The sequence below is a fragment of the Populus alba genome, chromosome 17 (assembly GCF_005239225.2).
Source record: "Populus alba chromosome 17, ASM523922v2, whole genome shotgun sequence".
In the NCBI taxonomy this organism is placed as follows: domain Eukaryota; kingdom Viridiplantae; phylum Streptophyta; class Magnoliopsida; order Malpighiales; family Salicaceae; genus Populus; species Populus alba.
Window position 1 is genome coordinate 11,222,938 of NC_133300.1, and position 24,974 is coordinate 11,247,911.

Genomic DNA, 24,974 nt, shown 5'->3' on the forward strand with positions numbered 1-24,974 from the left:
TCCAAATTACCAGCGGAGTGAACAAAAGTGCAATATGAACTAAATAAAAATAAATAGTAATTATTTTCATAATCGCAAAATGGGATTTAGACAGAAAGTGCAATTGGAATTGTAGTAACAATTGTGGTTTAAAAATACTTTTTTATTTAAAAATATATTATGATATATATATTTAAAAAAAAAATTATTTTTGATAATAATTTTATTAAAATAAATTTAAAAATATATTAGAAATGCTGGTTGGATTGCTTGGACCGCTTCTCTATACGAACTCAAAACATAGAAAGGGAAACGCACAAATAGGATAAAGTTGATCCTCTGAAAAAAAAATTGTATGAGCTGTGATACTGTTGAAAGAATAAAATGATTTGTTTGTTTTAAAAATATTTTTTAAAAGTTTAAATTTTTTATTATTTTTTTGTTTAAAATTAAAATCTTACTATCTTTAAATTGTTTTGATAAATTAATATTAAAAATAAATTTAAAAAATAAAATAAATATTATTTTAAAATAAAAAAACATTCAAAAAGGTAAATAACATGTTCTTAATCACTGGTGCAATTTGGTTCTCCACAATCTCCAATGACCTTCCTTGGCTGTGTATTATCTGGACCTCTGTCCGCTTCTCTGACGTAAAGTACAACCAGCCATCCCAAAAACCAGCAAGGATAATATTCACGCGGAAAGGAAGTTTTCCATTCACTGACCATGTCTGCAATTCAGTGGAATTACTGAATCATTCTAATATATACTATCGTTTTAACACTTATTAAAAGAATTTTATTTTTAATATTTATTATCATTTAAACTATATTTTTATTTTTATTAGTTATCAAAGTTATTATTAGATTCGTAAATTATATCCAATTAATTTTCATGCAATTAATTTTTTTTAATTAGAAAAACATTAATAATACCGAATATTTTTTTATATTAAAAAAAACAACATAATTTTTCTTAATAATTATTGACTTCTCTTGTACTTGTTCAAAAGAGAATCAATATGCCACCAATACCTCATACCTAAAGTCTAGATTGTACTGAGCTGAAGGTCATTACACAAAGTAAGATTAGCTTAAATTCGCGGAGTAGCCTTGTTTGCAAGCGGGGTTATTAGGCATTGCTCATTTTATGCGATTGATGATGACAAATCACACATTGCTTATTTATATATATAAAAGGCCAACAGAACGCCTCCGATAAATAGCTGCTTACTTTTTGACACAATCAAAAGATTGATATCTTCTCCCAAATACAGTAGTGTCGAAGTAATAAATAATCCGGCAAAACCGGGATCGAACCACAGAGAGGTTAATTGTATAAATTATAAATAACAAGACGACGACGACGACAACAACAACAACAACAACAACAACAACAATAACAACAACAACAACAACAATAATAATAATAATACTCAGTACGTGACGTTGTTATACTTGAGAATGATCTAAAATATCGGGTCACAGGTTTTCAGCCTATACACTGAGTTTATGAAAAGATCAAAGAGATATATTATATAATATAAACAGAATATAAATAATAATAATAATAATAATAAAGTAATAATAATAGTAGTAGTAGTAGTAGTAGTAGTAGTAGTAGTAAAAAGAAGAGGAGGAAGAAATTAATGAGAACTTTGAGATGGAAGATTAATGTAAAGATTAAACAATGATAAAAACAAATGTCAAGGTTAGAGGATCCACCAATGGTATTTCAAACAAGTATAGTATAAACTCTTATTACTTAATTTGGAAACCACACACGGAGGAGGTTCCAATCGGATGATTTGTCATTAATAGCTCATTATAAATTATTAACATGATCATATTAATTATCTTATTTACATAACATCAAACTTTTAAATATTGTCAGGAATTCATGATGTTAATTGATGTTAACAACAAATCAAGTTCCTTTCATAACTCAGGTGCAGGTAATACCATACGGTTGGGCTATGAGAGTGCCAAGCATTTGTTGTACCAAGTGTTATACAACACAAATCTAGACTAACCATTTAACAAGCAAGGTATTAATAATTAGTAAGATAAAAAGATAAGACATGTTAATATTAAACATTAAGGTTCATGTTGAGTTTACACTATACTTATTCTTACACCATTAATGTAACCTTTTCACCTTGACATAATAAACTTAGCTAAACATAATGAAAGAAAGAAACATAAATGAACAAGATAAGAACATAAATGAGAAAGAAGTTAACTAAGTAAAGGAAAGGAAATGAAGTGCATAAACTTGATATCAATGAAAGCAAAACATAAGCAATACAAAGAGAGAAAGCAAGAGCATGATCTTGATCTGAAAATCAAGATGCCTCAATACATGGTAAATGCCTCCTTTTATAGGCCAAAATTTGGAACTATTGATTTGTTGACTAATTGATGAGTGGGTGGCTACATCTTGACTTGGCGACAATCCTTATCTTCTTGTCTAAACAAGATGTCATTGCTAACATCATAATTTGCCCAGAATCCTTAGGAATGTTGTAGGGAATTATCTCAGCTTTCCAACAAAAAAAAAAGATGAGGTCATTTGGACTTCTAGAACTCAAGATATGGGCTGAACACTAAACAGTGTCTAGGTTGCAGGACAGCTTCGGGCTTCTTCGTTGTTCCTACAATTTGGACTTCAAAACGACCTTTTTAAATCTTGAGTTTCCATGAAAGTTGTAGGCCTATGTCTTACCTTTCCATCCATATAAAATGGACCTAAATCCAAGATCTAGAACTCCAGATATGATCCAATTACCGAGCAATGTTCCGGTTTGGACTGCACCAGCATCTCTTTTCTAAGTTTGGCCATCTCTTTGTCCTTTCACTTTCAATACTTAAACTCATCAATCAATCCTTTTATTTATGTGATAGGCCTGTATTTAACATGAGCATTTACCATAAATTAAGGTATCTTATAGTATCAAACTTGTTATTATAAAACATGCTTTAGTTAAGGAGTTATTGATACTTCAAGTGCAAAATGATGATATAAAACCTTGATAAACTTGCACTTTTAAGTACTAATCACTTTTCTTGTTTAGATTATGGAGGACACGGAGGTAGCAAAATATGACGAATGAAGATGAGTGTTGAATAGGCTCCTAAACGAGTCAATACGGCAAGGACTGAGTTTGATTCAAGCCCTAGGTGCCACATTAACGAAGAAGCTAAAGAAGGGCTGCACTTTAGTTAAGCAGCATAAGAAATGTGCAATTGTTAAGCCACGATATAAAGATTTTTAAATTCCACGTCATTCTAAGTGGGGCCATAAACCAAATCCTAAATATTTGGGATGAGTTGAACGTGAGTTGATGCATGCATAATAAAAAAAGCCATTAAACATGGGTCGTGGCTATTAAAGAATAATGGAAGAAGGGGTTACACCAGTTATATCATCATTTATGGCCATCAGTTACATCCTAATTAATTCCAAGTTATTAGTGGTTTTATTGTTCCCTTTGTATTTCAGTTTTATTTGTACTTGACTTTGGCTATTTAAGTAGCCAAAGTTTTAATAAGAAGACATATTTTCAGTAAAAAAGTGTGGTACAGTTCTCACCCGAAAAGAACCTTCATATATTTGTGCTGAGACCTAACATTGGTATCAGAGCAGGTTATGAGAACCAACAAGGAGCGTATTTGATGCGAACCTCGTGATCACGTAGTCACGCAACCCACAATCAAGATTGAGATCTGATCCCGGAAAGCCAAAATAGGTCTGATATAAGTGCGACACAATGGAAACCTGCCCCAAGGCACCAACACTATTGGAATGAGTAGAATGACGCTACGAAGCCAGTTAATCTTCGATAAGTCAGATTCAGTTCGTTCAAGAACCGAATAATGCTAGAATCACTCTCACACGTTAAAACTGAAAAATTCAGAATAATATTCATCAAAGCTGCTGAAATTATGGCTTACATGAGTTTAAATAGTTCTTGAAAAGTTAACCCTAATGGACCCCTTATGTGGACTTAATGAGGTCCACTCAAAATTTGATGCGGACCAGCCCAGAAACACCAGCAAGGACCCATTACATGTTCCAAATGGACCAATGACTCGGTCCAAGACAAAGACATTGAAAGACGCATTGAATGCATTGGTTTTGAAGGTTTCCACCAAGACAGAATTGGAAGGTCCATTGGAGTATCAAGAGGAGATCCTAGTACATCTTATCCATGTGCAAGAGGGGTCCAATACAACCTTATTTGGGCCATGAGATAAGGGCTTTATTTTATTTTGTTAGCTACAGCCTAAGGCTTGTTTGGGCTTAATTCATACTTTGTTTTAAGCTAGGATCCAAGGCTTGTTTGGATTAAGTTATGGGCTTTTCATTTTAGGGTTTTGGGCCAGTTTTGAGTGGACCTCATATAAGTCCACATAAGGGGTCCATTAGGGTTAACTTTTCAAGAACTATTTAAATTCATGTAGGCCAAAATTTCGGCAGCTTTGATGATTATTATTATGAATTTTTCAGTTTTAACGTGTGAGAGTGATTCTTGCATTCTTCAGTTCTTGAACGAACTGAATCTGACTTATCAAAGATTAACTGGCTTCGTGGTGTCATTCTACTCATTCCAATAGTGTTGGTGCCTTGGGGTAGGTTTCCATTGTGTCACACTCATATCAGACCTATTTCGGCTTTCCGGGATCAGATCTCAATCTTGATTGTGGGTTGCGTGACCACATGATCACGAAGTTCGCATCAGTTGGTATCAGAGCTAGGCTCCAAAACAAGGTCATATCATTCTGTTATTTTCGTTTTTTTTAGTGTCCCTTAAGTTTTTCAGTGTTTGCATCCATCTTCTTGTTCTTTGTGTCAGTGTCATCTAAGCAAAAAAAAAAAAAAGTTTATATTTCATCTTGTTACTATCTCTAATCATATCAGTTTGTTAAAAAGAAAAAAAAATCAGAAAGAAATAGAGAAAAGAGTGATTAGTTGAAATTTGAAAGATCATTCAATTTTTGTCGCAGAAACACAAATCTTGGTGAACCATAAGCAAACCACCTCGAAATCAATTTAAACTTCATATTCAGTCTATTGGGGGTGGGATCGCATGATATATCAAAGTTGGGCTTATTCTGATATTATTTGCTTGAGGTTTTAATTCGAGTTTCAATTCTGCCGCAAAACACTACTCTTAGTGAACCCTAGGTAAAACACCTTGGAATCTATTGAAACTTCATATTATGAGTATTGGGTATGCGATTGCACCACATATTAAATTTGAGATTATTTTGATATCGGTTTCTGGAGGTTTTAATTGAAGGTTCAATTCTGCCGCAAACTGATCATACAAGGGGTTTGGGTACCTAGACATAAGAGAACGACCTATAAATTGAGTATTAGTGTTTTCATAGTCTTGTATTACCAAATATTGAATTTGAGGTCATTTCGAGATCGTTTGGTCTGGGTTTCAATTCTGTTACGTAAAAATTGTGTAATAGGATAGATTTGCGTCAAGTTTGAGAACATGATCTATACTGTTTAGGTTTGTCTTAATCTTTTTATTTCTATTATATTTGGGTTATCTAGGAGTCAAGTAATTTTTTTCGCTAATATTCATTTTTGTTTTATTTCGTGTCTTCGTTTCGTCCACAATTCGCACGAATTTGCATTGCTACCCGCAAAATCATAATCGTAGTTTCATTTTGGTTTGTTTTCAGTATATTGTTTTGCTTCTTGAGTCTGAAAATTATAATTAGAGTGCGCCGCGAAAGTTACTGACTTTGATTTCAGTTCCTAAAGAACCAAAAGAAAGCAAGTTGTGAGATAAAAGGCGTAGAGAGCTTAATAGAGTGAAAAGCCTTGATTTTATTTTGTGTGATACACGAGAGGTGTAAGGATATATTTGTGCTACTGACCAAATTTTTTAGATTCAAAGAATGTCTGAAAACAACGAATCAACGACACAAAACGTTGACGTAGCTTTCCAATTGCGATCCATAGGCCAACAACTTGAGCTGTTGTCTAGGACATACAAGGATATGAAAGATGAGGTGAATTTGATAAAGCAACAGAATAGTGGGGTTGATCGCCGGGGAAATACGGTTCGTATGGCGGCACGAAATGTCAGATCTGATTTTGAAGAGTTTGTTGATGAAAACGTAGATGGGGGTGAAGATGACTATGATTTTGCATCAGCTGACCAAGGAATCAGGTCTGGACCGAACAGGGCTAGAAGGAATGTGAATTTCTGTGGCATGAGCACTTATGAAGATATGGATGGGGACTTGGACACCATTAAACTGAAAATTCCTAGCTTTCAAGGTAAAAACGATCCAGAGGCTTATTTGGAGTGGGAGAAAAAGGTGGATTGGATTTTTGATTACCATAGCTATTCTGAACAAAAAAAGGTGAAATTGGTGATAATTGAGTTTACGGAGTATGCATTGATTTGGTGGGATCAGATTGTGATCAGTAGGAGGAGGAATGGCGAGCAACCCGTTCAGACTTGAGGGGAGATGAAAGTCTTAATGAGGAGACGATTTGTGCCAAACCACTATTATAGAGACTTATATCTGAAGCTCTAAGTTCTGAATCAAGGTTATAAGACAGTAGATGAATATCACAAAGAGATGGAGATAACAATGATTCGGGCTAATGTTGTTGAGGATAGAGAAGCCACCATGGCTAGATTTCTTAATGGGTTGAATCGGGACATTGCTAATGTGGTTGAGCTACAGCACTATGTGGAGCTAGAGGACATGGTTCACATGACGACGAAGGTGGAGAGACAACTTAGGAGGGGGCATGCTCGGCCAGCGTTTAATTCGGGTTCGTCATCATCTTGGAAGCCAAATCTAAAGAGAGAGGGCACTGTCCGCCCAAGATCCTTTGGTCCTTCTAGAACTGAACCACCAAAGGCTAAAGTTGATGTCCCTACTGATGCCAAAGGTAAATCTGAAACTCAACCTAAACGTACTCGTGATGTTAAATGTTTCAGGTGTCAGGGACATGGACATTATGCTTCAGAGTGTCCAAACAAGAGAATCATGATGATTAGAGATAATGGTGATGTGGAATCTGAAAGTGACAGTTCTGATTGTGAAGGCATGCCACCATTGGAGGATAGTGATGGGGATGAGTTAGCATTACCGGTTGAGGAGTCCTTGGTTATAAGGCGAACACTTCAGGTTCAGGTCAAAGAAGATGATACTAATGAACAAAGGGAGAACATCTTCCATACGCGTTGTTACGTACAAAGAAAGGTGTGTGGTTTAATTATAGATAGTGGAAGCTGTGTTAATGTTTGCAGTGCCACCCTTGTTAGTAAATTGAATTTGTGTACTGCTAAGCATGCTAAACCATATAGATTGCAATGGCTGAATGATAGTGGTGAAGTGAAAGTGACTAAACAGGTTGTGGTTCCATTTTCGATTGGGAAATATGTTGATGAAGTTCTGTGCGATGTGGTACTAATGCAAGCAAGTCACATCTTGTTGGGGAGACCATGGCAATATGATAGGAAGGCAATTCATGATGGGGTTAAAAATAGGTATACCATTGTAAAAGATGGTAAAACCATCACTCTTGTACCTCTTACACCCAAACAGGTATATGATCAAATAAAGCTAAAAAGTGAGCATGAGGCGATGGGGAGAGAAAATCAAGGTGAGGAACAAGGGGAGCGAAGACCATCAGATTCGGCTAGAACCCAAACCACTACAACCCATTCGGCCACCCATCCAAACACAAGCAAATATTCGGCCAACACACCAAACAAATCAAACCATTCGACCACAACTCAAAAACACCCAAATCTGGCCGAGAGTGGAGGTAAGATAAGAGGAGTGAAGAAAGTCAGCAAGTGTGATGAGAATTGTGTGGAAAAACTAAAGAAACAACCCAATTTTTATGCTAGAGAGGGTGAGGTCAGATCTATATTTTTCACTAACAAGCCAATGATCTTACTTGTGTACAAAGAGGCTTACTTTAATACTAATGATCTTGATCATATTGTGCCTAGTGTTGCTATTTCTTTGTTGCAGGGATTTGATGACGTGTTCCCCGACGATACTCCTAGCGGATTACCACCATTGAGGGGGATAGAGCATCAGATTGATTTCGTACCCGGAGCTTCAATTCCTAACCGACCAGCTTATAGAAGCAATCCCGAGGAGACGAAGGAGCTTCAAAGGCAAGTTGATGAGCTGATGGAAAAGGGCTATTGATGCGAACCTCGTGATCACGTGGTCACGCAACCCACACGCAAAGACACCAATTCCCGGAAAGCCAAGTAAATCAGGTTTGATAGGAGTGTGACACAAAGATAACTTGTACCTAGGCACCAGCACTATTGGAAACGTAAACCCCCACCCAACGAATATTGATTCGCGAACGAGAAGTATAAGGATGACGCTACGAAGCCAGTTGTTCTTCGATAAGTCGTTTTCAGTTCTTTAGAGAACCAAGGAAGGGAGATTATCCCACCAACACACAACAAGTGCAGCAAAGAAGTTTATTGATATGAAATTTGTGTAACCTTACATGTTTGTTTATGCCTCTATTTATACTGACTCTAGACTTAAAGAAACCCTAATAGATACCCCTTAGGTGGACTTATATGAAGCCCACTTACAATTGACCCAAATAAGTAATAATAAACCCAAAAACTAAGAAGAAAATAATAAAAAATAATAAAAATCCGAGAATTACCATCCTAAATATGCTAGAATTTAATTTGTGTTGCTGCCCCCCTTTCCTTTGATGTCCTTTGATTAGCTTGGATAAATTTTCCTCCTTTGTTGCTGATTTAATTACTTTCCTTTATATGTTAGGAAAAGCATTAAATAGTCCTCCTGATGCGAACCTCGTGATCACGTGGTCACGCAACCCACAATCAAGATTGAGATCTGATCCCGGAAAGCCGAAATAGGTCTGATATGAGTGCGACACAATGGAAACCTGCCCCAAGGCACCAACACTATTGGAATGAGTAGAATGACGCCACGAAGCCAGTTAATCTTCGATAAGTCAGATTCAGTTCGTTCAAGAACTGAAGAATGCAAGAATCACTCTCACACGTTAAAACTGAAAAATTCAGAATAATAATCATCAAAGCTGTCGAAATTGTGGCTTACATGAGTTTAAATAGTTCTTGAAAAATTAACCCTAATGGACCTCTTATGTGGACTTATATGAGGTCCACTCAAAACTGGCCCAAAACCTTAAACTAAAAAGTCCATAACCTGATCCAAACAAGCCTTGGATCCTAGCTGAAAACAAACTATTAATTAAGCCCAAACATGAAAGAAAATAATAAAAATAAGTAGCTTGTCATTAAATACCACCAGCCCTTCTTTCCTTGTGTGGCTAGGATGAATAAGGAATCCTTATAAGAAAAGGATTCTGAAACATTAATGAATCCTTGCCACACTAGGAGATTATATTGCAACTCATTAAATATCCTTGTGGAACTAGGAAATTCCCAAAACCAGCTCCCCACATCTTGGAGGAAAAGAATCCTAATCAAATAGGAAGTCCACAAGTCAAATGGAAGTAAATAACAAAATCTGTATAGCCTCTGTTGACCAGTATTGGGGTGCCTTCCTGAACTCCGATTGACCTGCAATTTTAACCCAAGGTAGTAAGATATGTCTGGAGAGTCCACATAAAATATTAGCCCGATCCAACTGTCGGATTGAGAATTATGACTGTTGCCGTAAACCTGGACTGTTGCGCTTTTTACGCCAAAATCCGAATCTGACCTTACTTGGGTCGTATCACAGGGCTGAACCGTATCATTCCCTCCCTCTTCAAGAAGATTCGCCCTCGAATCTTGAATAGCATTAATGGTGACTTCAGTAGCCTTTTGTTTAAGCCTTCGGAATCCCCTTATTGCTAACACCTTTCTCCAACAACACTGTATAGAAGTAGTGACTGACAAGAATTTCAAATAAGCACGCCGTACTAACAACTTGCGTACATACTTTTGAATGATAACCACAGCGACTCTCCTTCGTCTTTCATCCTTTTGGCGTTGTACCTCTTTTTCCCATGAAGCTTCAAGATCATAGAATAATCTTCTACACTTATTAACTTCTCGTTCTAGAACCCCCAAACCATGGCTTAGTATTTCGCATCGTTGATCTACAATCCTCCTCTGTTCCCTCTCCCTTAGTGAATACATGACACAAATAGGGGGAAAAAACAAGAAGACGATGACAAGAATAGATTTTATAGCATGAAGAACATTGATTTAGACTCGAGAATACAAATCTGACTTTTGTTTGGACCAGAACTTATCGAAAAACAAACTAATGCGAGGGAGATGAAAATGACTCAAACAACAGCCGAATATCAAAATATGATGATAGTATAATGGCAGGAACGAAATCAACAGAAACAAAACAAGTTTTGAAAGATAACACCAAACAGACCCGTTATGACAAAACAAGACCTAATTCGGGAAACCAAAAGAAACCGATATCCAAATGACCTCGAATTTAATTTGAATTATTACAATACTATGAAATCACCAAAAAATCAATTTATAGGTCGTTCTCTTATTTCTAGGTACCCAAACTCCTTGTATGATCAGTTTGCGGCAGAATTGATCCTCCAATTAAAACCTCCAGAAGCCGATATCAAAATAAGCCCAAATTTAATATATAGTGCTATCTCATCCCCAATACACATAATATTAAGGTTCAATTGATTCTAAGGTGGTTTGCTTATGATTCACTAATAGTAGTTCTTCTGCGGCAGAATCGAACCTCGAATTCAAACCTCAAGCAAATAATATTAGAATAAGCCCAAATTTTATATATGGTGCAATCGCATAACCAATACTCAGAATATGAGGTTTCAATAGATTCCAAGGTGTTTTACCTAGGGTTCACTAAGAGTAGTGTTTTGCGGCAGAATTGAAACTCGAATTAAAACCTCAAGCAAATAATATTAGAATAAGCCCAACTTTGATATATCATGCGATCCCACCCCCAATAGACTGAATATGAAGTTTAAATTGATTCTGAGGTGGTTTGCTTATGGTTCACCAAGATTTGTGTTTCTGCGGCAAAAATTGAATCATTCTTCAAATTTCAACTAATCACTCTTTTCTCTATTTCTTTCTGATTTTTTTTTCTTCTTAACAAACTGATATGATTAGAGATAGTAAAAAGATGAAATATAAACTTTTTTTTTTTTTTTTTGCTTAGATGACACAGACACGAAGAACATGAAGATGGATGCAAACACTGAAAAACTTAAGGGACACTAAAAAAAAAAAAACGAAAATAACAGAATGATATGACCTTGTTTCGGAGCCTAGCTCTGATACCAACTGATGCGAACCTCGTGATCACGTGGTCACGCAACCCACAATCAAGATTGAGATCTGATCCCGGAAAGCCGAAATAGGTCTGATATGAGTGCGACACAATGGAAACCTGCCCCAAGGCACCAACACTATTGGAATGAGTAGAATGACGCCACGAAGCCAGTTAATCTTCGATAAGTCAGATTCAGTTCGTTCAAGAACTGAAGAATGCAAGAATCACTCTCACACGTTAAAACTGAAAAATTCAGAATAATAATCATCAAAGCTGCCGAAATTGTGGCTTACATGAGTTTAAATAGTTCTTGAAAAATTAACCCTAATGGACCTCTTATGTGGACTTATATGAGGTCCACTCAAAACTGGCCCAAAACCCTAAACTAAAAAGCCCATAACCTGATCCAAACAAGCCTTGGATCCTAGCTGAAAACAAACTATTAATTAAGCCCAAACATGAAAGAAAATAATAAAAATAAGTAGCTTGTCATTAAATACCACCAGCCCTTCTTTCCTTGTGTGGCTAGGATGAATAAGGAATCCTTATAAGAAAAGGATTCTGAAACATTAATGAATCCTTGCCACACTAGGAGATTATATTGCAACTCATTAAATATCCTTGTGGAACTAGGAAATTCCCAAAACCAGCTCCCACATCCTTGGAGGAAAAGAATCCTAATCAAATAGGAAGTCCACAAGTCAAATGGAAGTAAATAACAAAATCCGTATAGCCTCTGTTGACCAGTATTGGGGTGCCTTCCCGAACTCCGATTGACCCGCAATTTTAACCCAAGGTAGTAAGATATGTCTGGAGAGTCCACATAAAATATTAGCCCGATCCAACTGTCGGATTGAGAATTATGATTGTTGCCGTAAACCTGGACTGTTGCGCTTTTTACGCCAAAATCCGAATCTGACCTTACTTGGGTCGTATCACAGGGCTGAACCGTATCATTACCAACTGATGCGAACCTCATGATCACGTGGTCACGCAACCCACAATCTAGATTGAGATCTGATCCCGGAAAGCCGAAATAGGTCTGATATGAGTGCGACACAATGGAAACCTGCCCCAAGGCACCAACACTATTGGAATGAGTAGAATGACGCCACGAAGCCAGTTAATCTTCGATAAGTCAGATTCAGTTCGTTCAAGAACTGAAGAATGCAAGAATCACTCTCACACGTTAAAACTGAAAAATTCAGAATAATAATCATCAAAGCTGTCGAAATTGTGGCTTACATGAGTTTAAATAGTTCTTGAAAAATTAACCCTAATGGACCTCTTATGTGGACTTATATGAGGTCCACTCAAAACTGGCCCAAAACCTTAAACTAAAAAGTCCATAACCTGATCCAAACAAGCCTTGGATCCTAGCTGAAAACAAACTATTAATTAAGCCCAAACATGAAAGAAAATAATAAAAATAAGTAGCTTGTCATTAAATACCACCAGCCCTTCTTTCCTTGTGTGGCTAGGATGAATAAGGAATCCTTATAAGAAAAGGATTCTGAAACATTAATGAATCCTTGCCACACTAGGAGATTATATTGCAACTCATTAAATATCCTTGTGGAACTAGGAAATTCCCAAAACCAGCTCCCACATCCTTGGAGGAAAAGAATCCTAATCAAATAGGAAGTCCACAAGTCAAATGGAAGTAAATAACAAAATCCGTATAGCCTCTGTTGACCAGTATTGGGGTGCCTTCCCGAACTCCGATTGACCTGCAATTTTAACCCAAGGTAGTAAGATATGTCTGGAGAGTCCACATAAAATATTAGCCCGATCCAACTGTCGGATTGAGAATTATGACTGTTGCCGTAAACCTGGACTGTTGCGCTTTTTACGCCAAAATCCGAATCTGACCTTACTTGGGTCGTATCACAGGGCTGAACCGTATCACCTCCCCTCCTTAGGAATAAGATATGGCCAACTTCCTTACTTAATTAGGAGAATAATAAGTTGTTGGCTTTTTATCTTTGTAGCATTAGGAAACAAAACAAACCTAACAAGGTTGGTATTGGGCTGGACATAGCAACCCCTTGTTCCACATGAATTGGGCTCTTCTTGGACCTGAACTAGATGAATTAAAGGTTGTCCTTCATGCTCCTTAAATGTCCCAAACCCTTCTCGGTCCATCTTGCTCCATAAGTTCTGAACAAGCCCATTCAATGCTTCTTTAAGCTTCTTTGCCCTAGCTCTTGTGATTGGCCCAATTGGCACCTCCAATGGATCGTTGGCATGATTACGCTTAGTGTTGGGCTGATCCGCATCATCCCCTCTCGCTTCAAAAGGATTCGACCTCGAATCATTGCCTACATCAAACAAAGTAAGATCAGAAACATTAAAGGTAGCACTAACACCATACTTACCTGGCAAATCAACTTTATAGGCATTGTCATTGATCCTCTCAAGGATTTGAAATGGCCCATCTCCTTGGGTTGTAGCTTTGATTTCCTATGGGCTGAAAATCTCTCCTTGCGCATATGCACCCAAACCCAATCGCCGGGCTGAAAGACAACATGTTTGCGCCCCTTATTGGCTTTGGTCGCATACACACGATTCCTCTTTTCAATCTATTGCCGCACACTCTCATGGAGTGTTTTCACCACCTGTGCTTTACGATTACCATCCAAACTAACCCTTTCATCAACAGGCAAAGGAATCAAATCCATTGGAGTTAAAGGGTTAAATCCATACACAATTTCAAATGGTGAAAATTCAGTAGTAAAGTGCACACTACGTGATGTGCATCATGGGAATTATAATCCATCTCGTAAAGCTGAATCTAATATGCAAGAGGATTCAGATGGTCCAATGACAAGAGCGAGAGCGAAACAACTACAACGGGCCTTGACGAATCAAATTGCAATGATTGAAGCTGCGTCGGAGTTAAAAATTAGCAATCAGTTTGAAATTGGTTCAAGGGTGCTTATTTGCCTACAATTGGAACTTGGAGATGGGAAAAGCCCTTAATGGTTCTTTTCATGCTGGGCTACTTGTATTTGGATTGATAATGCAAGTGAAGGAATTGATGCTGTTTACGGTCAGAACAGTAGATGGATTTGAACCCGAATTTGAAGTCATCCAATGCATGTGAAAACAAGATTTATGTAGGTAAAATTCAAGTTCAGAACGTGATCTTTCTATATTGTCCAACCATGAGTGCATTGGACTTTTGTGTCAAAAGTTATGGCTGTTTTTAAATTTCGTCTGCATATGTTTTTAGAAATGTCAACAAAAAACGTGTGTTAGTTAAATGTCTACTTGCTTTATTAAAAGTCTAGTTTTTAGGCTTGACTTCTGTCATGTTGAATTCACCTAACTTTGGAGGGATGTTCCAAAGATAAATATGTATCAGAATATGAAAATAAACACTTTTAGCCAAGATTTGAAAAAACTTAATTCAGAGAATTAAGAGCTGTTCTTCCAAATTCGTTTTGTGAAGAACCCTACCTGACTTATCACTCTTCAATCACAAAGAGTGTGGCGTCGAAATCCTAGATTGATCTTTGTGGCGTCCAGATCGACTTATCAAAGTATCATTCTAGTCTATCCTCCATTTTATTTACTTTTCAAATCACTACAATCCAGCCTAAATACCAAAAGAAAGACAACACAACCAGACCCATCCTTCATCCATTTTCGTTAGAATCATTGTTGCCGATTTTCAAATCATTCACGGCACATCATCTGGTATCAGAGCATCAGTTGTGATCTAAGACAGGAGCCAAAAACAACAACAACAACAAGAAGAAAGGTTTGCTGGAATTGAGGTTGACAGACTTAACTATGGCTGGAGATAAAGAAGATTTGCCAAGAGGGTTAAGTTTTGGAACAGGCACAGGTCATGGGCTTACAACGATCTCATGCTGAGATTCGGGATGAGATGACTGGAATTCGTGAACAGTTGAATACCCTTATGCAAAGGATGCAAAGAAATAATTTGCAACCCCAACCAAGGCAAGCACTTAGGGTGCCACGAAATGATATTATAGAAGATGACGAAGATCCAAATGGGGATGATGAGGCTGATGATAGGGTCAGACCAAGAAGGCAGAATTATAATCCTCCTAATGGTCTCAAACTTAAGATTCCACCGTTTAGAGGAAGTTAGTTCACCTGAGGAATACTTGGAGTGGATTCAGAAGGTTGAAAAGGGTGTTGAATGGTATGAATATTCTGAAGAAAGGAAGTGCAAGGTGGCAGCACTTGAGTTTACAGATTATGCTCTTTTATGGTGGGAAAACGTAAAGATTCAGAGGAGAAAGGGATGGAGAGGAGGAGATTACAACAATGGGCAACTATGAAAAGAGTGATGAAGAAGAGATTTGTTCCTGATTACTATAAACAGGAGCTATACATCAGACTTCAGACTTTGGCGACAGGGATCTTTGACTGTGGAAGAGTATGTGAAAGAGTTTGAATTGCTGCAGATTCGATGTGAATTGATGGAACCTCAAGAGCAAACAATAGCTAGATTTCTTGGAGGGTTGAGGAAGGATATAGCTAATGTTGTTGAGTTACAACCGTACATCTTCCTTGAGGAAGTTATAAAGCTTGCAACCCGAGTAGAGAGGCAGCAGAGACTGAGGAGGTGTCCGAACTAGTGTAACTACGTCAAGCGCGACAAGGGCTGTTCTACGCCTACACGAACATGGAGCACGCCTAAACGAGATGAAGAAGGTGGAGTTTAGCAAGGGAATACCAGTTTTGATTCTTTGAAGGGAAAGGAGAAGGTGACAGAACCTCAACACCCTAGGAGGTCTCGGGACATCAAGTGCTTCAAGTGCTTGGGACATGGGCATATTGCTTTCGGAATGTCCAAATAAAAGGGTGATGATTTTGCATGGGGATCATGGAGAGCTTGATCAGTGGAGATGAGGTTGAAAACTGAAGCGAAGATCAGGTACAAGTGGCTGAACAAGAAGAGGATTTCGAACCAGTGAAGGGAGATTTGTTGGTTGTTCAACGGGTTCTGAATGCACAAATTGACGTTAGTGATGAGCAACGCGAGAGACATCTTTCATACTCGATGTCAGATTCGAGATAAGGTGTGCGGGATGATCATTGATAATGGAAGTTGCACTAATGTTGCGTCAACTACCTTGGTGGAGAAATTGGGTTTAAATACCCTTCCACATCCCAGACCCTATAGTTTGCGATGGCTGAATGAGAATGGGGAGATTCGGGTGACAAAGCAAGTTCGTGTACCTTTTTCCATTAAAACCTATCATGACGAGGTTTTATGTGATGTTGCACCAATGTCAGCTAGCCATTTGTTGCTGGGCGTCCATGGCAGTTTGATAAGGATGTGAACCTACAATGGACGAAAGAACACTTATTCTTTTATGCTGAATGGAAAGAAGGTGAACTTGTTACCACTGAGTTCTCAACAAGTTAGAGAGGATCAGTTACGAAGCCAACAAAAGGAGGTGACATCACGAAAGGGGCTGTTGTTAGCCAAAAAAGGAGACATCAAACAAGCATTAGCCACAACAGGGATTGTTTTCATGGTCTGGGCAAAGCAAACTACTACAAGTAGAAGGATTGACTTACCAAGACAGATTAAGGAATTACTTGAAGAATTTAAAGATGTGTTTCCAGATGAATTACCTAAAGGATTACCACCTATTCGTGGTATTGAGCATCAAATTGATTTGGTGCCGGGAGCTTCACTTCCTAATAGACCAGCATACAGATGTAATCCAGAGGAAGCGAAAGAGATTCAAAGGCAGGTCGGTGAGCTCTTAGAGAAGGGCTATGTGCGAGAATCACTTAGTCCATGTTCCGTACCTACTTTGCTTGTACCAAAGAAAGATGGTACCATGAGGATGTGCATGGATAGCCCGCGCTATCAACAAAATAAACAGTTAAGTATCGATTTCCTATACCCAGACTTGATGATTTGCTTGATGAGTTGCATGGTGCTGCATTGTTTTCTAAAGTCGATTTGATGAGTGGCTATCACCAAATTAGAATGAAAGAGGGAGATGAATGGAAAACAACATTTAAAACTAAACAGGGGTTATATGAATGGATGGTTATGCCGTTTGGGTTATCTAATGCGCCTAGTACATTTATGAGGCTTATGAATCATGTTTTGAGGAAGTATATTGGGCTGTTTGTTGTAGTATATTTTGACGACATCCTGGTGTATAGCAAGACCTTTTGATGATCATGTGAAGCATCTTAGAGTTGTGTTTGAGACTTTGCAAGATTCTAAGTTGTATGGGAAACTCACAAAGTGTTACTTCTGTAAAGAAAGTGTCGTGTTTCTTGGATATATTATCTCTAGCAGGGGAGTTAGAGTTGATGAGGAGAAAATTGAGGCAATTCGAGACTGGCCAAAACCTGCTAGTATCACTGATGTGAGGAGTTTCCATGGTTTAGCTTCTTTCTACAGGCGATTTGTGAAAAGACTTCAGCTCTATTGTTGCTCCTATGACAGAATGCTTGAAAAAAGGGAAGGAGTTTAGATGGAGTGAAGATGCGCAGAAAAGCTTTCGAGCTAATTAAGAAAAAGTTGTGTACAGCTCCAGTTTTAGCACTTCCAGACTTTGCTAAAACATTCGAAAATAGAGTGCGATGCTTCCGGGGTTGGAATTGGTGCTGTTTTGATGCAAGAAAAAAGAGACCGATTGCATTCTTCAGTGAAAAGTTAAATGGAGCGCGTTTGAACTACTCTATTTACGACAAGGAGTTCTATGCTTTGATTCGGGCTCTGGAGGTATGGCAGCACTACTTGTTGCCTAAAGAATTTGTTATACATACTGATCATGAAGCCTTGAAGTATCTTAAGGGGCAAAACAAGTTGAATCGAAGACATGCTAAATGGGTGGAGTTCATGGAGTCATTTCCTTATGTCATAAAGTACAAGAAAGGGCAAGTTTAATGTGGTTGCTGATGCTCTTTCTAGGAGGTACGCACTGATCTCTATGTTGAATGCAAGGCTGATGGGTTTTGAACAGGTGAAGGATCAGTATGCCAATGATTCCTACTTTGCTAATGTGGTTGCCGAATGTGCAAAGGGAGCTTGTGATGGTTTCTTTATGCATGAAGGTTACTTGTTCAAAATGGGCAGAATGTGTATTCCTTCAGGTTCGTTACGGGAGTTGCTTTGTGCGAGAGGCTCATAGTGGTGGTCTTAGTGGTCATTTTGGGGAGAAGAAGACTTATGAGCTGCTGAAAGAACATTTTTTTTTGGCCCAGCATGTTACGGGATGTACACAAGGTGATTGAAAGATGTGCTATTTGCAAGAGAGCTAAAGGTAAAGAGAATGCGTATGGACTCTATATGCCACTGCCTATTCCAGAGCAACCATGGATGGACATTAGCATGGACTTTGTACTTGGACTACCGAGAACACAACGTGGGAAGGATTCAATAATGGTGGTGGTTGATCGATTCTCCAAAATGTCCCATTTCATTCCTTGTACGAAAACTGACGATGCAGTACATGTTGCTGATTTGTTTTTTCAAGAGATTGTTCGTTTGCATGGAATTCCTAAAAGCATTGTCTCTGATCGTGATACAAAGTTCTTAAGCCACTTTTGGAAGACTCTTTGGAGGAAACTTGAACAAAGTTACTTTTCAGTACGGCATGTCATCCACAAACTGATGGACAAACTGAGGTAGTAAACCGAACTTTATCTTCTTTGTTACGAGCTGTTATACATAAGAATTTGAAGAGTTGGGATACTTGTTTGCCGATTGTGGAGTTTGCATATAATCGTAGTGTGCATGGGGCTACAAAATTTTCACCATTTGAGGTTGTGTATGGCTTTAATCCTTGTGTTCCTATTGATCTTGTTCATATTCCAATTGATGAGAGGACATCTATGGATGGAATTAGAAAGGCAGAATTGATGAAGAAACTACATGAGCAGGTTCGACTACATATTGAGGAGAAAACAACAAAGTATGCTAAACAAGCTAACAAGGGGCGAAAGATGGTCAGGTTTGAACCTGGAGATCTTGTTTGGATTCATATTAGCAAGGGCAGATTTCCAAGCAAACGTAAGTCCAAGTTGATGCCAAGAGCTGACGGTCCATTTCGTATTATAGAGAAGGTGAATGACAATGCGTATAAGGTAGATCTTCCTGGTGATTACAACGTATCAGCTACTTTTAATGTGAAAGACTTATCTCCGTACTTGGATGATGATGACGATTCTGATTTGAGGACAAATCATTTTCAACCCGGGGCTGATGATGTGCATCATGGGAATTATAATCCATCTCGTAAAGCTGAATCTAATATGCAAGAGGATTCAGATGGTCCAATGACAAGAGCGAGAGCGAAACAACTACAACGGGCCTTGACGAATCAAATTGCAATGATTGAAGCTGCGTCGGAGTTAAAAATTAGCAATCAGTTTGAAATTGGTTCAAGGGTGCTTATTTGCCTACAATTGGAACTTGGAGATGGGAAAAGCCCTTAATGGTTCTTTTCATGCTGGGCTACTTGTATTTGGATTGATAATGCAAGTGAAGGAATTGATGCTGTTTTACGGTCAGAACAGTAGATGGATTTGAACCCGAATTTGAAGTCATCCAATGCATGTGAAAACAAGATTTATGTAGGTAAAAATTCAAGTTCAGAACGTGATCTTTCTATATTGTCCAACCATGAGTGCATTGGACTTTTGTGTCAAAAGTTATGGCTGTTTTAAATTTCGTCTGCATATGTTTTAGAAATGTCAACAAAAAAACGTGTGTTAGTTAAATGTCTACTTGCTTTATTAAAAAGTCTAGTTTTTAGGCTTGACTTCTGTCATGTTGAATTCACCTAACTTTGGAGGGATGTTCCAAAGATAAATATGTATCAGAATATGAAATAAACACTTTTAGCCAAGATTTGAAAAAACTTAATTCAGAGAATTAAGAGCTGTTCTTCCAAATTCGTTTTGTGAAGAACCCTACCTGACTTATCACTCTTCAATCACAAAGAGTGTGGCGTCGAAATCCTAGATTGATCTTTGTGGCGTCCAGATCGACTTATCAAAGTATCATTCTAGTCTATCCTCCATTTTATTTACTTTTCAAATCACTACAATCCAGCCTAAATACCAAAAGAAAGACAACACAACCAGACCCATCCTTCATCCATTTTCGTTAGAATCATTGTTGCCGATTTTCAAATCATTCACGGCACATCACTACGATTATATGCAAACTCTATAAATGACAAACAATCTTCCCAATTCTTTAAGTTCTTTTGAACGACAGCACGCAGAAGTTGTGTTAAGGTCCTATTAACTACTTCGGTTTGTCCATCTGTTTGGGGGTGACAAGTAATTGAAAACAACAGTTTAGTACCCAATTTTCCCCATAACACCTTCCAAAAATAGCCAAGGAACTTAACATCTCTATTAGAAACAATGCTCTTAGGGACCCCGTGAAGTCGTACTATCTCCCTAAAGAACAAATCAACAATGTTAGTGGCATCATCGGTTTTATGACATGGAATAAAGTGTGCCATCTTTGAAAACCTATCAACAACTACAAAGATTGAATCCCTACCCCGTTTTGACCTAGGTAAACCTAAGACGAAATCCATCGAAATGTCTACCCATGGTTCCTTAGGTACAGGCAAAGTGGTATACAAGCCATGTGGTTGAGTCCTAGACTTTGCTTTCCTACAAGTTATGCATTTATCACATATGCGTTGCACATCTTTTTTCATTTTAGGCCAAAAAAAATGCTCATGCAACACATCCAAAGTCTTAACAACACCAAAATGCCCCATCAACCCGCCCCCATGTGCTTCACGTACAAGCAATTCACGCATATAACTTAATGGAACACATAATCGACTCTCTTTAAACAAATATCCATCAAGTCTATAAAACTTCCCAAAAGTCGAAGTTTCGCAAGCATTGTAAACATTAGCAAAATCACTATCATCCTTGTACAATTCTTTTGTGTGTTCAAATCCTAGAAATCTAGCATCCAAAGTTGATAAAAGAACATACCTGCGCGAAAGTGCATCAGCTACAATATTTTCCTTTCCTTGCTTATACTTGATCACATACGGAAAGGTTTCAATAAATTCCACCCATTTAGCATGTCTCCTACTCAACTTACCTTGCCCTTTCAAGTGCTTCAATGATTCATGATCAGAATGTAACACAAACTCCTTGGGCCACAGGTAATGCTGCCACATCTCTAGAGATCTTACCAAGGCATAGAGCTCCTTGTCATATGTAGGGTAATTCAAAGCTGCCCCATTAAGTTTTTCGCTGAAATACGCAATGAGCCTTTTATCTTGCATTAACACGGCTCCTATACCAATACCTGACGCATCACATTCAACTTCAAAAGCTCTCGTAAAGTCAGGCAAAGCTAAAACAGGTGTCGAACAAAGTTCATCTTTCAACAAATTAAAAGCCTTATTTGTTCATCATTCCATTTGAATCCAACAGACTTTTTAACAATTTTAGTTAAAGGTGCAGCAATAGTACTAAAATCCTTCACAAACCTTCTATAAAAACTAGCAAGTCCATGAAAACTCCTTACCTCACTTACTGATTTTGGTGTAGGCCAATCCTGGATGGCCTTAACTTTCTTCTTGTCCATCTCGATACCCTGTGCAGTTATGACATAGCCAAGAAACACAAATTTTTCCATACAAAAGGTACACTTCTTAAGATTAACATATAATTGCTCACTACGCAACACACTAAGTACATTACGCAAATGATCAAGATGCTCATTTAAGTTCTTGCTATAGATCAAAATGTCATCAAAATACACAACAACAAACTTACCTATAAACGCACGCAATACATGATTCATTAAACGCATAAACGTGCTAGGCGCGTTCGTAAGTCCAAATGGCATGACTAACCATTCATACAAACCATGCTTAGTCTTAAATGCAGTTTTCCACTCATCACCCTCTTTCATCCTAATCTGATGGTACCCACTTTTTAGATCAATCTTAGAGAAAATACATGATCCATGTAACTCATCTAGCATGTCATCAAGCCTAGGAATAGGATGTCGATACTTTACCGTTATGTTATTGACGACACGACAATCAACACACATCCTCCATGTTCCATCCCTTTTAGGCACAAGTAGCACTGGCATAGCACAAGGACTCATACTCTCACGAATGTAACCCTTCATCACCAACTCATCTACTTGCCTTTGAAGCTCCTTTGTCTCCTCGGGGTTGCTTTTATAGGCTGGATGGTTTGGAATCGAAGCTCCAGGCATAAGGTCAATTTGATGTTCAATCCCCCTTAATGGTGGTAATCCATTAGGGATGTCTTCAGGAAATACATCATCAAACTCCTGCATCAAAGAAATAGCCACACTAGGAATAGCAGAATCAAGATCGTTAGTGTTAAAATAAGCCTCCTTACATACAAGTAAGATCATTGGCTTATTAGTGAAAAATACAGATCTGATTTGAGATCCTTTTGCATAAAAATTAGGTTGTTTCTTTAATTTTTCCACACTACTATCATCACACAAGCTTACTTTCTTCACTCCTCGGTTTTTACCTCCACTCTCAACTGGTTTTATTAATGATTTAGGTTTAGCCGAATCTGATGGTTTTCTCTCACCATTGTCCTCACGTGAATTTTCACTCTTCCCATCCTCACATTCTTTTTTTTAATTTGATTTGATCATCATACACTTGTTTTGGAGAAAGAGGTACAAGAGTGATGGTTTTACCATCCTTTACAATAGTGAACCTATTTCTAAACCCATCATGAATTGCTTTCCGATCAAACTGTCATGGACGCCCCAAAAGTAAATGACTAGCATGCATTGGGACTGCATCACACAAAATCTCATCAGAATACTTCCCAATAGCAAACGCAATCAAAACCTGCTTAGTAACCCTCACTTCACCACATTCATTCAACCATTGCAATCTATAAGGCCTTGTATGCTTAATACAACTCAGATTCAATTTCTTCACAAGGGTATCACTAGCAACATTAGCACAACTACCTCCATCAATTATCATGCTACATACCTTGTTTTGGATATGACATCGAGTGTGAAATATATTTTCCCGTTGCTGGTCTACATCATTTTCTTTGATTTGCATGTTCAGCGCACGCCTTATAACCAAGGCCTCTCCCTCAACAGGATATGCAATCTCCTCATCACTACAATCCACCAAAGGTGGCATCTCTTCACTTTCAGATTCAACCTCCCCATTGTCTCTTGTAAGCATAACTCTTCGGTTTGGACACTGAGATGCAATGTGCCCCTTCCCTAAACACTTAAAGCATTAATATCTCTATCACGAGCAGGTTGATATTCAGATTTACCTTTCCCATCCGTATGAGTATCCTTTTTGGCCTTAGGTGGTTCGGCCCTTGCATAAGGCTTTGGTTGGGCAGCCCCCTCTGTCTTAAAATTCAGCCTCCATATTGAGGAAGATGATGCCAAATTGGTCTAAAAAGGTGTACTGCCCCTTCTCTTTATTTGCCTCTCCACCTTCATTGCCATATGGACCATGTCCTCCAATTCCACACAATGTTGTAATTCTACAACATTCGCAATGTCTCTATTCAGCCCATTTAGAAATCTAGCCATAGTAGCTTCCCGATCCTCAATCACATTGGCCTGAATCATGGCGATCTCCATCTCCTTGAAATACTCATCCACGAACCTAGAACCCTGATTTAAACCCTGCAATTTCAGATACAAATCTCTATAATAGTGGTTAGGCACAAATCGCCTTCTCATCAACACTTTCATCTCCTCCCACGACACTACGGGCCTCTCTCCACTCCTCCTTCTACTAATAACATTCTGATCCCACCAAATCAGTGCATAATCCGTGAATTCGATGACAACCAATTTCACTTTCTTTGCCTCCGAATAGTTATGGCAATCAAAAATCCAATCCACCTTTTTCTCCCACTCCAAATATGCCTCAGGATCGTTTTTACCTTGAAAAGCAGGTATTTTCAGTTTGATAGAATCCAAATCACCATCTAAATCAGCATGTCCCCCAACACTACGGAAATTTTCCCTTTGGCCGAATTGGCCCCTAGTTCTATTCCCAAAATCCCTTCGGTTTCTAGGCTGCCGAAAACCTTCCCGATGGCGTATGGCCTCATCCTCAAAACCACCATCACCAATATCATCAATAGCCTCCTCAAAATCCTCATAATCAGCCCACCTTGCCCTTTCAGCCCTACTGCCACTGTTTGCTTTCAGTTCAGCCCCAAGCTTCCTCATATTTTGGGTGCTTGTACTAGCCTCATTACCACGTTTCCCCACCCTATCAAGTCTGTCACACACGTTTCCCATCACAAAATTCATCCTCTCAATCATCTGTGTCATGACTTGCATTTGGAACGTAAGTTCTCCCTCGGGATGGGGTGGCGTGTTGTTTTGATCTGACATGATAATACCTGCAAAAATTGGTTAGTGGTAAAAAAAATTATCCTCACGTCACTCGTGTTTCGCTCAAACACTCTTAATGTCCACACACGCTCACACCTCTCGTCTCACCTTCTTACGGTTCTTGCGAAATTGAAACCAACACCAAATAAAACCAACTTGGCAGCACAATCCAAATATATCTATATATATGACTCAAGAAGCAATAAAAACCAGAAAACAAGCAAAACAAAACTGCGATGATAGTCTCACAAGTAGCAAGCGAGTCTATCCGAAATATGAACGAAACTGAA

The 24,974-nt window shown here is 38.2% G+C and overlaps 1 pseudogene; it reads right to left on the reverse strand.

Annotated features, from left to right (window-relative positions):
- Positions 1–545: 545 nt before the first annotated feature.
- Positions 546–24,621, reverse strand: LOC140954784 (uncharacterized; annotated as a pseudogene).
- Positions 24,622–24,974: the final 353 nt, after the last annotated feature.